Below are 14,725 nucleotides of genomic sequence, written 5' to 3' on the forward strand. Positions count from 1 at the left end.
GGGGTATAGGGCTCTGGCTCTGATAAACTTAGGAGATACTAAATCTAAGTGCCTTGTATAGCCCATAGAGTGCTTCACATCCTGATAGCTCCTATTACCATCTGTGCTGTTACCAATTTCAAGTAGCCTATGTTTCTCTCTCGCAGATAGGGCATTATTAATAAGCTGCTTAGTATTGGAGTCGATATGACATGGATTACTGCAATATTCACTTAGTCCTACAGTCTTGGATTTCAGAGTAAGCTCTTAATATGTCCCAAATACATCCTCTAAAGCCAGCCTACATTTGGCCATTCTAGGTGAACACCAGACCCTGGCCCAGTAGAGTACTGGCTTACTTTTACAGATTTAGTAAATTCTCTGAAGACCTGCCTCTAGAAAAAACAGAATGTTAGAAACACTAGGGCAAGCCTAACATGTTCTTCACAAATGTGTTTTCTGAAATTGTGAGATGGTTACAATATTTACCTCCCCACAATTCTGCATGAAACAACACTGCTTGCCTTGCCTGGAGGGTATAGGTTTCTAGAGACACTTTTACAGTCCCATTTCCAACGTCACAAGCAAATTGTGCAATGGCCCCAATATATCAGGCCAAAGTGACTACAGATTTAGAAACCTGTGATGACCAATTACTTTGGTCACTAAATCATAAACCTAGTTAGTCATATTCTTTAACCTGCTCAACAGGGTCCCCTTTTAACTTCAACACCATCTTGCTCTTCCCTTTATTTTTTCTTTTCCTAAATAGCATGTGCTTAGTCTTTTGCACATTTATAGTGAGCCCATTTTCATCATGAAATTCCTCAAAAGCTAGGAACTGCAGCTTCATTCCAGTGGGGATTAGAGATACAAGGGCCACATAATACAAGCCATTTTTCCATGGCCAATGTTGGTGCATTGTATTGTAAATTACTTAATTTACAAAATATGTAATTAATATAAAGACAAAAAAGTTTTGGCATGAGAACTCATGCCTGCCACATCACCATCTGGATAAGAACCTTAGCAGAGACTCTACCATCAGTGCTCCACCTTATAAGCACATCATTCTTAGTGTAGAGACTTTGTATGGCTGTCAATAGGGGTGAAGGAATATCCAGCCCAGACAGGGTATTCCAGAACATAGCCCTGTGGACCCTGTTGAATGCTGTCTTAAGGGCTACAAATACCATATATGGATTCACGCCTCTTAAAATCAAGTACTTTCTGCACAGTAATCCTAATCTCAGAGTCCGACTAATGGTGCTTACACCCTCTTGAAGTCAGCCTGTAGATGGTGGATTATATTTGAGTCCTCTATCAAAGACTCTAGGTGTGGTAACATCACATTAGCGAAAACCTTATACCCAGCATCCAGCAGGGATGTTGTTTGGTAATTGCCTGGATCCTCCCTGCCACCCTTTTAATATAATGCCTGTGTCCAAGACCAGGGGATGGAATTCAACAGCAAGGTTGCATTAACGAGCTTGGTTAGATAGGGTACCAAATCAATGTCTCAGACTTTTTATCAGTCCCCATCATTTTCTCGATTCTCTGGCTAGATAAGGCTGCACATACCTCTTCTAAAGTTAGACTGAGGGGAGTATACTCTGCCACCAACTCTACATTATCACTGTCTAAATTCACAAACTGCCTAGTCTTTTATAGAGTTTTGTAAAACAAAGAAGAATTATTAGTTTGCTGTCAAAACAAATAGACAGCATCCCAGCCATTAGCCAGTCCCTTCCTGACTAACCAACCCCACCCTGCAGACCTGTCCTTTTTATAGGGGACTGGCCACCTAACCATCAAATGTTATGGAAGTTGTAGATTAGGTCTACAGGCACGGTATACTGCCTCACACCTTCCCCAAAGGGAAGATTTATGGGAGGTATTAGTTCAACTTCCTTATTAGTGGTGCAAAATAACAAATGCTCATAATACTTCTCATTCAAGATAACCACACTGAAGGAGCTCTGGGGCCACCTCTGCAGATGAGGGTCATAGGGAATTCACCCCCATGACTGCTTCTGGTCTTGTTCAAACCAACTTGTGCCAGTGATATCCACTGCCCTTAGTCCAGCTACCTTGACCCAGTAAAAATATTGCAAGAAATAATAGAGCTGGTACAAAATACCTAACAGCACAAAAAATATTGAATTAAAGAAAAGAAAAAGTAATGGTATGGGTGTGTTTTAGGTGTAAAAAATAAAATACACAGATGGTGGTTAAAATTGGGATAAAGCAGAGGGAGACTAGGAGAGTTAGGAGTAGGAGAACTAAGGGGGATACTGGGTGTTCTCCCCGAAATTAGGTATTTTTACAATATGCACTGTAAAAGGCAATTCGATATTTTTTCTTGCAATATTTTTGGCACTTTGTCATTGTACGTTTCTGTTATTTCTGCTATGAAATAACAGTGAACCGAACAGTATTTGCCCACCTAACCCAAGTATGCTAAAAGAAAGGGAACAATACTAGAGACTGGGCGAGCACCAATCTCATATGGGAAATGGAGCAGTATAGTCCAAAGGAAAAATACCCAAAAGCTCAAAATTGTATTTATTTATTGTCTATAGCATAGACCTAACTTGAGAGCAGTACAGCACTGTACAGGGTGTGGATATCAATCATTAGGGCTAGAATCTTTTAACAGTAGCCCAGTATTGGGAGTTGCGGTCTGTAAGTTGTTTTGTACACCCAATGGGATTAGTCCTTGGTCAGGTGTTGTTGAAAAAGTCAAGTTTTGAGAGATTTGTGAAACTGGAGAATTGTTGGGGCATTACAAGCTTATTCAGGGATCCAATTCCATAGGCTCGGTACATGACAAGAGAAGGATTGCTTGTAGGTCCTCTCTTTGTGGACGAGTTGTAATTTGAGCCAGTTGATTGATTTCTGCATGAGGAGCGTTTGCCACGAGATATGTGGCGATTAGCCTCCAGGTAAACTGATGTACGGTTCATGATTGCTTTGTGCAATCTAACTTGCATTTCCTATAAAGAAGTACCCTCCATCTCTAGTGCATTAGCGGCCCCTCTCTTCCTGCTCTGTAGTGCCAAGAGGCATGCGTTTTGTTCTTGATAGAACGTCCATATATATATAAGTTATTGCACTTCTTCCAAGAAGGGACAGCCGGCACTCTCCAAGTCACGGTCGTGTGCCAGTTCAAAAGTTCCTTGAAGTCAGCCCGTCACACAACAACGAATTTATTCATGTATCCAGTTTTATTTTGGCGTCAGTGAAACAGATTCACCACGGTACAACGTGTTTCGCAACGCTCCCGTTGCTTGATCACGTATGTGATTTCACACATGTGATTTCTGAATGGTCAATGGGCCAATGTTCATTATTGTTCAATGCAGGATTTCGGCTATCTTGCATTGTGTCCCTTGATCTACAAGAAACAGTGCAGAGTAACTGTTTTCTTTTTTGGTCACAATAGCTAGTACTCATTTTTGCATTTTTGATTACGAAATGCCAGACGCTAGGCCTTCACTTTCTTCAGACTACAGATTTGAAATATTGCCATTAGTTCACAGGATTTGTGTGTGACATCATAAAGCCCTTTACTAGCCATATTCATTTCATAATGCTTGGAATGACAGACAAGATGTCATGAGGTATTGGCAATCTATCTGACAAGACAGTGCTTTGAACCCATTACAAGTGTATTTCCATGTCTGCATAGTTGCATTGCCACATCATATTCGTCCTGCGGTAATAAGATGGGCTACAACCTGTGTGCAGACATACAACATGGTGGTAACTCAGGTTTCACAGCTGAAAGATGTACGTGTCTGAGACTCCTAATAAGATATTAACATCCCTGACAACATCTGCGGTTTTGCACCCTATCTCAGAATGTTTTGTAGCTTTCATTTAAGATTGGCATGCAAACGTGTGCATGTATGCCAACAGCTGTATGGATTAGGGGGTTCTATGCGATTATCTCGAATATTAAAGGTCGCAAAAAAAAGACAGATTTTTTGGGCTGATTTGGTGCGGCCTTTAATATTCGAAATACATTAATTCTTTCCCCAGTCCTTTTAACCCCCTTCAACCTCTGCTCCACCCCAACCACGCCTCACACTCAAACACACACATTTTCCACAGTCCCACGCCTCTCATACAAATACACAGACACACACCCACATGCACATGCAGACACACTCCTTCTTCCAAGCCCTCTACCCCACCACAAACACTGTCCCTTGTCCTACACACATGCACGCAAACACATACTTACCTGAAACTCACCTTTGTCTGCCCATCTCGGTCAGCCGCTCAGTCGCTGCATCCACTTGGGTGTGTGGCAGGGGCGTGACAGTTAAGTTTTAGAAAGTCTGCTCTGAGCATTCTCAGGGCAGAAGTTCTAAATCGGGCTGTTTCGTTTTGGTGAAAATTAAAAATACTTTTTGACTTCATACCGATTGGGAGGCATTGTGAAATAGGGCTAACGCACTTTTGAGAGGTTAATACTTGGTTAGTGTAAATCTCAGATGTCTGGTTGCTAGATTAGAACAGTACATAGACACCCCAACCCCCATTGTGGTGTAAAAGGTTTCCAAACAAAACATGATCGTGCCTCAAAGGTATCTTAGCTGCAGCATTACATGCTAGTGTTGTATATGATAACGTGTGAATAGTACTTTCCGTTTCGATACAAAATAATTCCCCTGCTTGTAAATAAGGCTTGCTACTGTTATGATGAGTACAAAGTTAGTCCAATCATGAGAGCTACAACAGAGGCCCAGGTCTGAATAGTGCTCCATCCAACAAGCATTATAATGACGTGGATTGTCTTTTCAATAAGGTTGGGCATGTTCCTATTCATAGCAGGGAATTAACACATCCTGAACATTGCCTCAAACCACAGTGTATTTGTTGACCTTCGTCCTGGATACTCAAGGAGAGGATAAAGTGTGTGTTTGGCTATAGGTAAATCCAATGGTAACTAAAAGAATTAATTAACTCTGATGTCTAAAATGTGCTATTATATGGGAAGTTGCAAAAATTGGGCTTGGGGTCTCATCTGTAAATCAAGGCATCTCTTCACCAATCTACGTATACTATTCGACATTAGCGTGTGCAATAAAGACATACATTTGGTATTGTTAAAGGACTTTTACAAAAAAAATAAGATATTCTTTAACTTGAGTGTTTTGTGAAGAACTAGATAAGATGTTGCAGCTGCTTCTGTGATTTATAAGGGAAAAGAAAAGGGAACATGGCCACTCAGGTTATCAGGATAAGCACTGACTTTATAGTTGAACCCCATTTAGATTCACTGTATTCAAGTGTATCTTGAGTGGATTTTGTTCTTGACAATCACTCTTGAAGTCCCCTGATTTAGTGCTACGAGGCTGCGAATAATTGTAGCTCCTGTTTCCTAATCTGTTCAAGCAAGGGCATGCACCTCTCACCCCGAACAAGGTACAGTCTTGATGGGAACCAGCCTCCCACCCCCCAGGCCCACTGAATAGGGAGTGGTGATGCACCTCAAAATAAAATAGCAAATAACAGGAGATTGGCTAGACCTTGATTTCTTAGCTCACTAAGGGGCACAGACATCATAGTGAATTGTATAGGGATCCCAAAGGGGGCCCCTCTATATTTATAAAATACGCTTTTAATTTGACCTATCATTGCCTTTTGTTTTCCTAGGATTCCCCTTGCGTGAGCTCCAAGGTGTAACATCCTTGAATATAGCCATGGCTGCAAGGGAGGAGGGGGGAGCGTACGATTGTGTGATGAGGATCTACCTATGAATAGTATGCTGCACGCAGGGTAGCTGTCAGATAGCAGTGAATAATAACAACAGCACTATCAACCAATTAGAAAGAACAACACACACATCAGACATACCCTGCTCATACAAACTACTAGAAATCCAAACTAGGAATTATTTTCCTGGAAACAGAGAAATACTGCAGATATCATGGCTCGTTTACAAAATTTTGCAGTTGTTTAATCACTTTCAAAATGTCACCCAAATCTATTACTCAAATCAAAAATTATTAACAATAGGATGTTGAGGGGTTCCTATGTGTCTCCGACTCATCTTAACTATAGGGCAGTGACCGCCGTCCTAAAATATATATATATATACCAATTTTTTCAAACTAGGGGTTGCGAGGGGCACACTCTGGTTCCCAGCTCAGTAAACCTTGCACAGTCCAGATGATCTTCTCCTCCAATCGCTTTCATGCCTCTTGCACTCATCGGAGAGGCAGTCTGTTCGGGGGTTGCTTGTTAGTACCAAATATGGCCTCAGGGGATTATGGTTGCTGTATTCAATGCAGGTATTTTTTATTTTTATTTGTTACATTTGTTACACGCCCAGACCCAAAGGTATCACAGCAAGGTTACAGACAGCTTATAAACATTTCTTATACAGTGTTACATTATGATAAATAACAGTAATAATGATACAATTTAAAACTAATGAAACAGACATGGTGGGATGCTGAGACGTACATGTAGGTGATAGTAACATCCTTTAAAGTTGCGGTTAAATCTGTCGAGTGTACTCTGGTGGCAAAACATTAGTATTTGTTGAACAAGCAGGCTTTCAGGGCTTTTTTGAAACCTAATACTGATACTGAATGGTAATGCATTCCAATGAGTTGGGGCTAGGACTCTGAAGCTGCCTCCTCCTGCTCTATTATATTTGTATTTTGCTATATCCAAGAGCGCCAAGTTGTTGGATCTGAGGGTCCTGCAGGATTTCTTTTTTGTGATAATATTGTTTAGGTAGCTGGGGGCTTTGTTCTTAATGCATTTATGTACAACACATAATGTTTTGAAAATGATTCTGGCTTCAATAGGCAGCCAGTGATTTTCTCGCCTAATGTTGGATATTTGGTTGGATTTCTTTATGCCTAGAGCCGCTCCAAGGGCTTTGTTCTGCATAAATTGCACTTTGCTGATATTTGTTTTGGTGGTTCCTAGTAGAAGGGCGTTACAGTAATCAAGTTTTGTTAGAATCAAGCCAGATTGATGCAGTTTGTAGGAGTGAGGAATTGGTGACTGAGAGCGATGAGTTTAGCTGTGTAGGCTGTGGAGGAGGAGAGGCCTGATATATGTTTATTCATGGTGAGGTTAGCGTCTATATATAGTCTAAGAGTTTTGACTGGCTTGAGTACTGGGATCTGCGTCCCGTCTATGTTAATAGGCGAGAAGTCTGGATGGAGGGTACTCTTTTTTGTGAGCCCACAATGAGAACCTCTGTTTTCTTATCATTGAGACAAAGACTGTTCAGAGCCATCCAGTTCTGAATGATGGCATAGACTTTATTAGTGGTCTGGGTATCGTGGGTGTAGTCCCCCATGATGGGGATGAGGATCTGGGTGTCATCTGCAAAATTTGTTTAGGTGACACCCATATTGTCTAGTGCTAAGAATAGGAGATTAGTATAGGCATTGTAGAGGGTAGGGGAGACGCAGGATCCCTGGGGAACTCCTATGGCGACCACTATGGGAACAACGGCATTGTTTCCAATGGCGACTCTGGATGTTCGTTCAGCTAGAAAGGATTTGATCCAGAATGTGGCAAGTAAAATCTTTTTTTAGAGTTTCACAAAGTTTGTCATGGTCTACAAGGTTAAATGCTGCAGATAAGTCCAACAGCAGTAATATGGCCATTTTTCCAGTGTCTCTGATGGTATCTATTTGGCTTTTCAAATCCATGAGAGCTGTCTCTGTACTATGGTTGTGCCTAAACCCGGACTGTGTAGCCCCTAGTAGGTTGTTTTGTTCGAGGTGGGTTTGTGTTTGGTTATATGCTAGTTTGTCAATGATTTTAAGAAGGAAAGGGATGGTAGTTATGGGCCGGTAGTTGGTAGGGGCTAGTGGGTCTAGAGTAGGGGACCCACACTTCTTTGATGCTGGCTGGGACCACGTTGGAATTAAAAAAATAATTCACAAAGTTAGTTATAATAGGGGTGAGGGTGGGGGCACAAAGTTTGACTAGGTGTGCTGGGAAGTTGTCTCCTTTGCAGTTTGATGCTTTTAATTTGACTGTTTTATTTAGTACTACTTCTTAGGAGACTGGGGCGAAATTGAACATAGGAGTGAAGTCTCCTATGGGCTTAGTGACTGGGTTTGAGGTAATATATTTATCCGATAGTAGGTTTCTTTTAGTGATGATTTTATTTTGTAAAAGATTGATTTTGGTGGCAAGGGCATCTTGAATAGTCATGCACCATTCTTTACTCAGTTGAACCGGATTAATGACTGGGATATGGATTTCCAACTCTTTGAGGATGGAGAATAGCTCTTTTGAATCTGAGGATGCATTACTGATCCTGATATTAAGCGTAGCCAGGAACCAACTCTCCCTCCAATTACACAGTGTGAATCCCACAATGGGAGAGGGGGGGAAACCAACAGTGTAGCTCTCCAGAGTGGGGCATATGTCACCCCTGTGCTGCCCATCCACCACATGTGGCCACACGCAGTTGTTAAGGGACAGATGAGTATGTCATCCATGGCTATTTCCCCTCCGCTGATCCAATACCGTACATATGCGATACGCTAATCCTTAAGACAACTATACAAACCCTATCCCAGGCAGGTACAACAAGGCATGAACACAATGTAAACTGAAAATGGAGAGAACAACTAAAACTGATAATGAAACCATACATGCATCCACTAGAGATGAAGCACACATGAATACAACATGAAGAAAACACATATGTGTATTTATACATGAAGAACATTAACATTGAAAACAAAAAGACATGAAGAATACTAACATAAGCAATATATAAGCTGAATGCAACACGAACAACATGCAAGTATAGTTCACGAACATAGAAATGCAAGAGTAATGGACGGCCATATTTTTCAAAATGCAAGTTGCAGTCAGCCTTCTAAAACATACGAATCTCAAGACTTTCAGAAAGCACAGAATGCTGAATTAATAAAATACAGATCCATGCAGAGCCCAGTCAGTAGCTTGAATACCAATCCAAGGTTACCGAGAATTTAGGTAGGGTTCAAACGCACGAGATAAGGATTCCCAGTACGCAAGAAGTATTCTCCCAAATTAATTAAAGTCTGGAAAAACACAATTGACTATTATGAGCCAGGTGCAGGATAATTATAGGTCAGAAGGCTTTATGAAGAATAAGCTCAGTAGTGACCCCAATGGTAGAAGAGTCCATAATTCACATTCATATTAGCTAAAATACTCATAAATGAAAGGTAAAATAATTCCAAATGTGGCCCTCTTACATCGGACACTTAATTCAAGAACACTGTCTATTCATTAGCAGAAAACCCAGATAGGACACCTGCCTTTACTCCTCACACATATTCTTAGGCATTAGGCGCCACACAAGGCTAACTACAAAGGTGCTCAGCCTGGCTCATGGCCTAGAGATGAAGAAAAGTATTTTCCTGAATTGAAGGAAAGCATGTAGTGGACCTCTCTCCCCCACCCCTGTCCGTCTCATGTCTTGATGGCCTGGCAGTTGTCCAAGGTTGCTTAGTAGAATACCAACCAATCAAAACCCCTGATGCTAGGCCACCCAGTATGTATTGTGCCAACCAATAGGCAATCGCATAAATTATGTTTTATTATTGTTATCAATTTACAGGTGGTCACAGGAAAAGCCATCAGATTTAACCAATGTGCATAGTCAATTCCCCTAGCCAATCCCCTCACCCAGTAGGTTCTGTATCACAATGTTGTCATTCTGATGTGTTTTTGGTATATAAAAAGTATTGTGTTGTATGAGAGATCTGAGGGCTGCGACCCTTTTGCTTTTATGCTGTCCCTGATTTATTTTAAGTGTTAATAAAGCTGGGGTTTGCCTTTCACTTCGACTATTTCCATAATTGAGTCTGAGTTTTTCTGGCTCCTCATCCTCTGTGCAATTGGGGTTTTCCACGTTATCTTATCACACTCACTGTGCAGCCTGTGCTCTTTATAAATGTCCTGGGCGGCCCCTGTGCCAGTGGGGGTCTGCCCTTAGTCCCCACCGTGGCAAGAGGGGATGCCACCCTGGGCACTGCCATGCACTGCAGCCTTCCTCTGACCCACCTCCTCAGCAATGTGTCATTAGACGCAAGGGCCAGGCTGCAGTCTTCACCTGGGCTGCTTCTCTGGGCGGCACATGGCTTTCCTTCACCTGGGCCGCTCAACAGAGCAGCACAGTACTTCCATCTCCTCCTCTTCACCCAGGGTGCAGGCCAACCAGGGACTTAATCTTCACTGCATAGACAGCCTGGGTGGACTTTTATGATGGGCCCACCTGTTTGTTTGTTTGTTTATTTTTGTTTATTTATTTATATGGCGCGCTGGACCAGAATGTATGAGGGCGCAAGTATTACAAGAATATTCTCAACTTAGTTACAATACTGTACATTATTTACATTATTATGCATAGTGAGTAGATGCAGCTACAGTGAGTAGAAGCAGTTACAAGGATACAGAGTAACATTACGACATAGTTACAGGTTGAACAAATTTGTAGTAGTTGCAGGGTGTCATTATTGGTCTTTGTTCTTAAGCCACTGAATGGAGTTACTCCTAAATTGGTGGTAGGTTTGAGGTGCTCTGACGGAGGGTGGTTGTGAGTTCCAGTGTTGGGCTGCTTTTACCTTTTTTGCTATGAGGCGGAACATCTGGCGCACGTCCGGGATCCCTGGCCTGGAGCACCCCAAACACGTAGCCCAAGATGGGTTGTTCTTGTGAGGGACAGGCAGCACCTGGCATGATGCCTGTGCCCTGGAATCTGCTGAGTCCATCCGCTCTGATATGCTTGGGGCTGGGCCTACATCCTCCACAGCCGCAGGGAAACTGAGCTGCCCCTAACATGAGCAGCTCTACCCCGTTGGATCACTGTCTGGAGGGAACAACCCACACACCACCTGGTGACATTTTACATTTTCTTGATTTAAAACCTGGATGCCGTTCGAGGCAGCGACCCCCCCCCCCCAGGTACGTCTTGCTCCTTCTCTCTTTTCTTTCTCTCTCCTCCAACTATCTGTTTTCAACTGTCTTTTGTTTTAAATCCTCTTTAAATTGTTTTCTTCTATGCCCTCCCGAAATTGTTTATCAGGGGATTTCTGTCCAATGGTTGTTTTTAACATTCCATCCAGGCCCATAGTGGGCTGGATGGTACGATCCACACACATACATAACACGTATAAATAAGAGAAACACAGTACACATTTATCAAACTAGTTTTATTTTCCTGGTGTCTGTGTCGTTTATTTATAGGTGTTCCCTCAGGGGACAAGCACATAGCCCCTACTACCCTGGCCCCCTTGGGGCCTCCGGCTACATACACCTTAACTGAAAACATTATTGGCCTTTACCATTGGTGTCAAACGGTGTGAATACATTGTAGGTATATCAAAGGAAGAAGCAATGATGCGGTGGAAAGACAAGACTGTTGACGTTTCAGGAGTCAAGTCACGGTCATTGGATTCAAGGAGAGATGGAACAATAGCTTTTATTGTCAGATAAAGCCCGAGTTTTAGGTTTTAGGTCACATGTTTGGTTGCATCCTCTCGCACTTGTGCATATTTTTTAATATACGCCACAATCGTTGAAGCAAGTAGCACAAACTACCTTGACAACAAATGTGAATGTATATCTGGTATTTAATGTACAAAAAACACAAATACTTCAGTTTATCCTCACAGTATTAAACTACATGCACATTTTGTTTTGTAAACTAACAGAATGGAATTACAGAGACATTAATATCCCATGCTTTATTTGATAAAATATCCATTTTAAATGTTGAGAGTGTTTGTTTTCTTTCCATTCATGTAGTGTTAATGACGGTTGGCTAAAAACAGCCGCCAGCCCGAGCCCTGCCCACAGGCATTGAAGCTATTAACACCTCAGGTCTTCTGATCAAGGGAACTTTATTTACATGCATTTCATGTGTCCCCTATTTCTGCTGAACAATAAATGGCTGGCAGGGGAGAAAGTAAAGGGAGCGAGTCTCTTTACTGTTTCCACTGTCAGGCCGATAAGGGACGGATGATGAGGAGGGGCACGTCCAGGATGTCATTCACATGTATGTGAGTTAGGAGGGTGTGGGCACGTTCATATGGACCAGAGGAGTGTAACAAGGAGATGTTGGTAAGGGGCTTAAGGAGGGGGAATGGCAGACCCCTGCGAGAGGGTCGGGCAGTGAGAATGTAATGCAGGCTTGTACTGGCAGATACAGCTTGTAGATCAGGTCCCCTGATTGGCTGCTGCCACTCCCTGGGGTGCTATTAAAAATAAACCTAACATGTAAAACACGTAATTTGCATTTATCAAACACATTTCAGCCATCAGAGAGTCATTGCCGGAGAAGCAATACCTATGAAATGGGAATATACATAGAAATATTGCACCGGATGAAAAAAGAAAAATGATCAAAAAAACATGCTGTTGAAAGATAACACCACATACGCTCAGGGTAGGGATGAAAAAAGGTACTGAGATGGGCAATGCAGACAAACTCATGGAAGTAAAGAAACCTTGTAAAGGGAGCAGTGCATAGGTTTTACAAAGGCTGTGGCCAACACGTAAACTTGAAGGAGAAGCAAACACACAGATGCAGGAATAATGAGATGGCCAAATGAATTAATGAACTTGTTATGGGCCATTGCAGTACTTTCTACACCGTATGTGGTAGGTATTAAAAAAAAGTGGAAATATGGAAATACTCCATATACTCATATTAAGGCCCTATGTGGCAAAATAAATATAAAATTGATGTGGAGATGACTGTTTAAAATATTTTTTTAAGGTTTTGTACATTGTTAGCCTCTACAAACTATTTGAAGTGCAATGAAAGAGCACTTCAGATGTTCTACTTGGGAAGGCACAGAGGGATATGGTGGGCAGAACTATGGACAGATTTGTAGATGGAGGTAAGGAACCTGGACTCAAATCTGTTGTGTAGTAGGACTCAGCCCGTCTGCTGAGAAGTGTAGTGTGGTTAGATTGCGGTAGGGTGGACAGGATGCATGCTGGGCAGCTGAAGACTTTTTCAAAGGATTGGAAGACATAGATGGGAACTCGTGGCACTCTGGAACAACAATGAAACTTACTGAGAACTAAAGCCTTTCATCATGGTTTGGTGAGATCAAGGGGTTGTGTGAATTTTGAATCCACAATATGCCTACATGTTGCTGGGACATTTGCGCTTTTCTATTTGTCCATGTTTTTACTTTGACAAATAGCACACAATCTGACCACATTTTTGGGTAAAGGCTTTATCACGAGCTAAACCAAAAGGTGATGGTTGGAAGTTTTTTAATCAATCATAACCATGGGCACAGCTCTGGGCAACCCTCCAGACCAACGTTTTTCAACATGCCAAGCCATTACAGAAGGGGAATGACAATATGCAAATCAAGCTTGGTTCCACCCCAAAGGGGACAGCCTAGCCCAAATTGCTGGGTCACATCCCTTCTGCACTAGATCACAAGCACCCACAGACATGTTTTGGTCTCATGAGCATCATCATTGAGGATTCGATTGGGTCTCTAAACCCAGCATGCTCGGAACCCACGTCTAAGGAATATATGTCCAACTCAGGATGACTTAGCAAAACCAAAAGGTGATGGCTGCAAGGCTTTGAATTAATCACAACCATGGGCACACCTGTGGGCAAACTTCCATACCATTGTGTTTCAGCCTAACAAGTCATTCCAGAAGGGGAAAAAACATATGCAGAGGAGACTTGGTCCCACCCCAAAAGTGGCAGTGCAGCCTGAACTGCCAGGCTCATTGGGCATCATCAGTGAGAAGTAGCTTGTGTCTCTAGACCCAGCAGGCTCAGTACCCATGTCTGGGCATACCCGTCCCACTCAGGCTAACTTAAGCAAAAGCAAAAGGCGATTGCTGGGAGATTTTTAAGCAATCATAACAATGGGCACAGCTCTGGGCAATCCTCCAGACCATTGGTTTTCAGTTTCCAAACCATTACAGAAGGGGAAAGACCATATGCAAATCAGGCTTGGTTCCACCCCAGAAGGCATACAATCTGACCACATGTCTGTGTGATGGTGTTATCATGAGCTAGGCACCGTGCTTCATTTGTATTTGCTAGTGGCTTGGTCAAACATCTTCACCTCCTTGGTTATATTTTCTTTTATTCGATTTAGTTTCATAAAATGGCTTCAAGATTTGGTATGTCTAGATCCTAAAGCTGCACAATTAAGTTAAGTTAAAATAATGGATACACGGCAATAAAATTGTCATCAAATCACATGGTACACCAGGGGCAGTGATCGTACAATGCATAATGTGGGAAGAAGACATGTTTTATCGACATGGATCTATTTCAGAAAGGGCATTACCACATTTAAATAGATATGCCCGATTTTGTACGGCTAAAAATAAGGGGCATGTGCACCTTGAATAGTATTGTTTATGTTATGTGCAATGCACGGCCCCGCAATTGTCGCTGTCCTCTGAAACCTTCTTTCCAATTGAATGAGGTTGAAGGCTTTTGTTCTCTTAGTCAATTATGCTTCAGATAGACTAAATTATATGTTTGTCAGAAGGAAAAAAAATAACCCTGCGTCTCGCAATATGTTTCTTTGTGCCAGGAGCCTACCTCCACCCTCTCCTCTCAAAATGCATTCACACAATGCGCAACCTCCTCGTTAAAAGCCCCATTATTGGAGATAAAGCTTCTTTTCAGAAGGAGGCACTCTATTACTGCACAAGGACACCCATTTAAGTGCATCAAATTAGGTTAGCAAAGATGGAATAG

At 42.1% G+C, this 14,725-nt stretch overlaps 1 protein-coding gene across 1 annotated transcript in view; it reads right to left on the bottom strand.

The window, feature by feature from the left end:
* The window catches only part of DPYD (dihydropyrimidine dehydrogenase), a 3,651,715-nt gene that overhangs the window by 353,188 nt on the left and 3,283,802 nt on the right, over positions 1-14,725 (bottom strand). The gene's annotated exons all lie outside the window — the stretch shown is intronic.

Source organism: Ambystoma mexicanum, chromosome 1q (assembly GCF_040938575.1).
Source record: "Ambystoma mexicanum isolate Mex_15411 chromosome 1q, UKY_AmexF1_1, whole genome shotgun sequence".
Classification (NCBI taxonomy): domain Eukaryota; kingdom Metazoa; phylum Chordata; class Amphibia; order Caudata; family Ambystomatidae; genus Ambystoma; species Ambystoma mexicanum.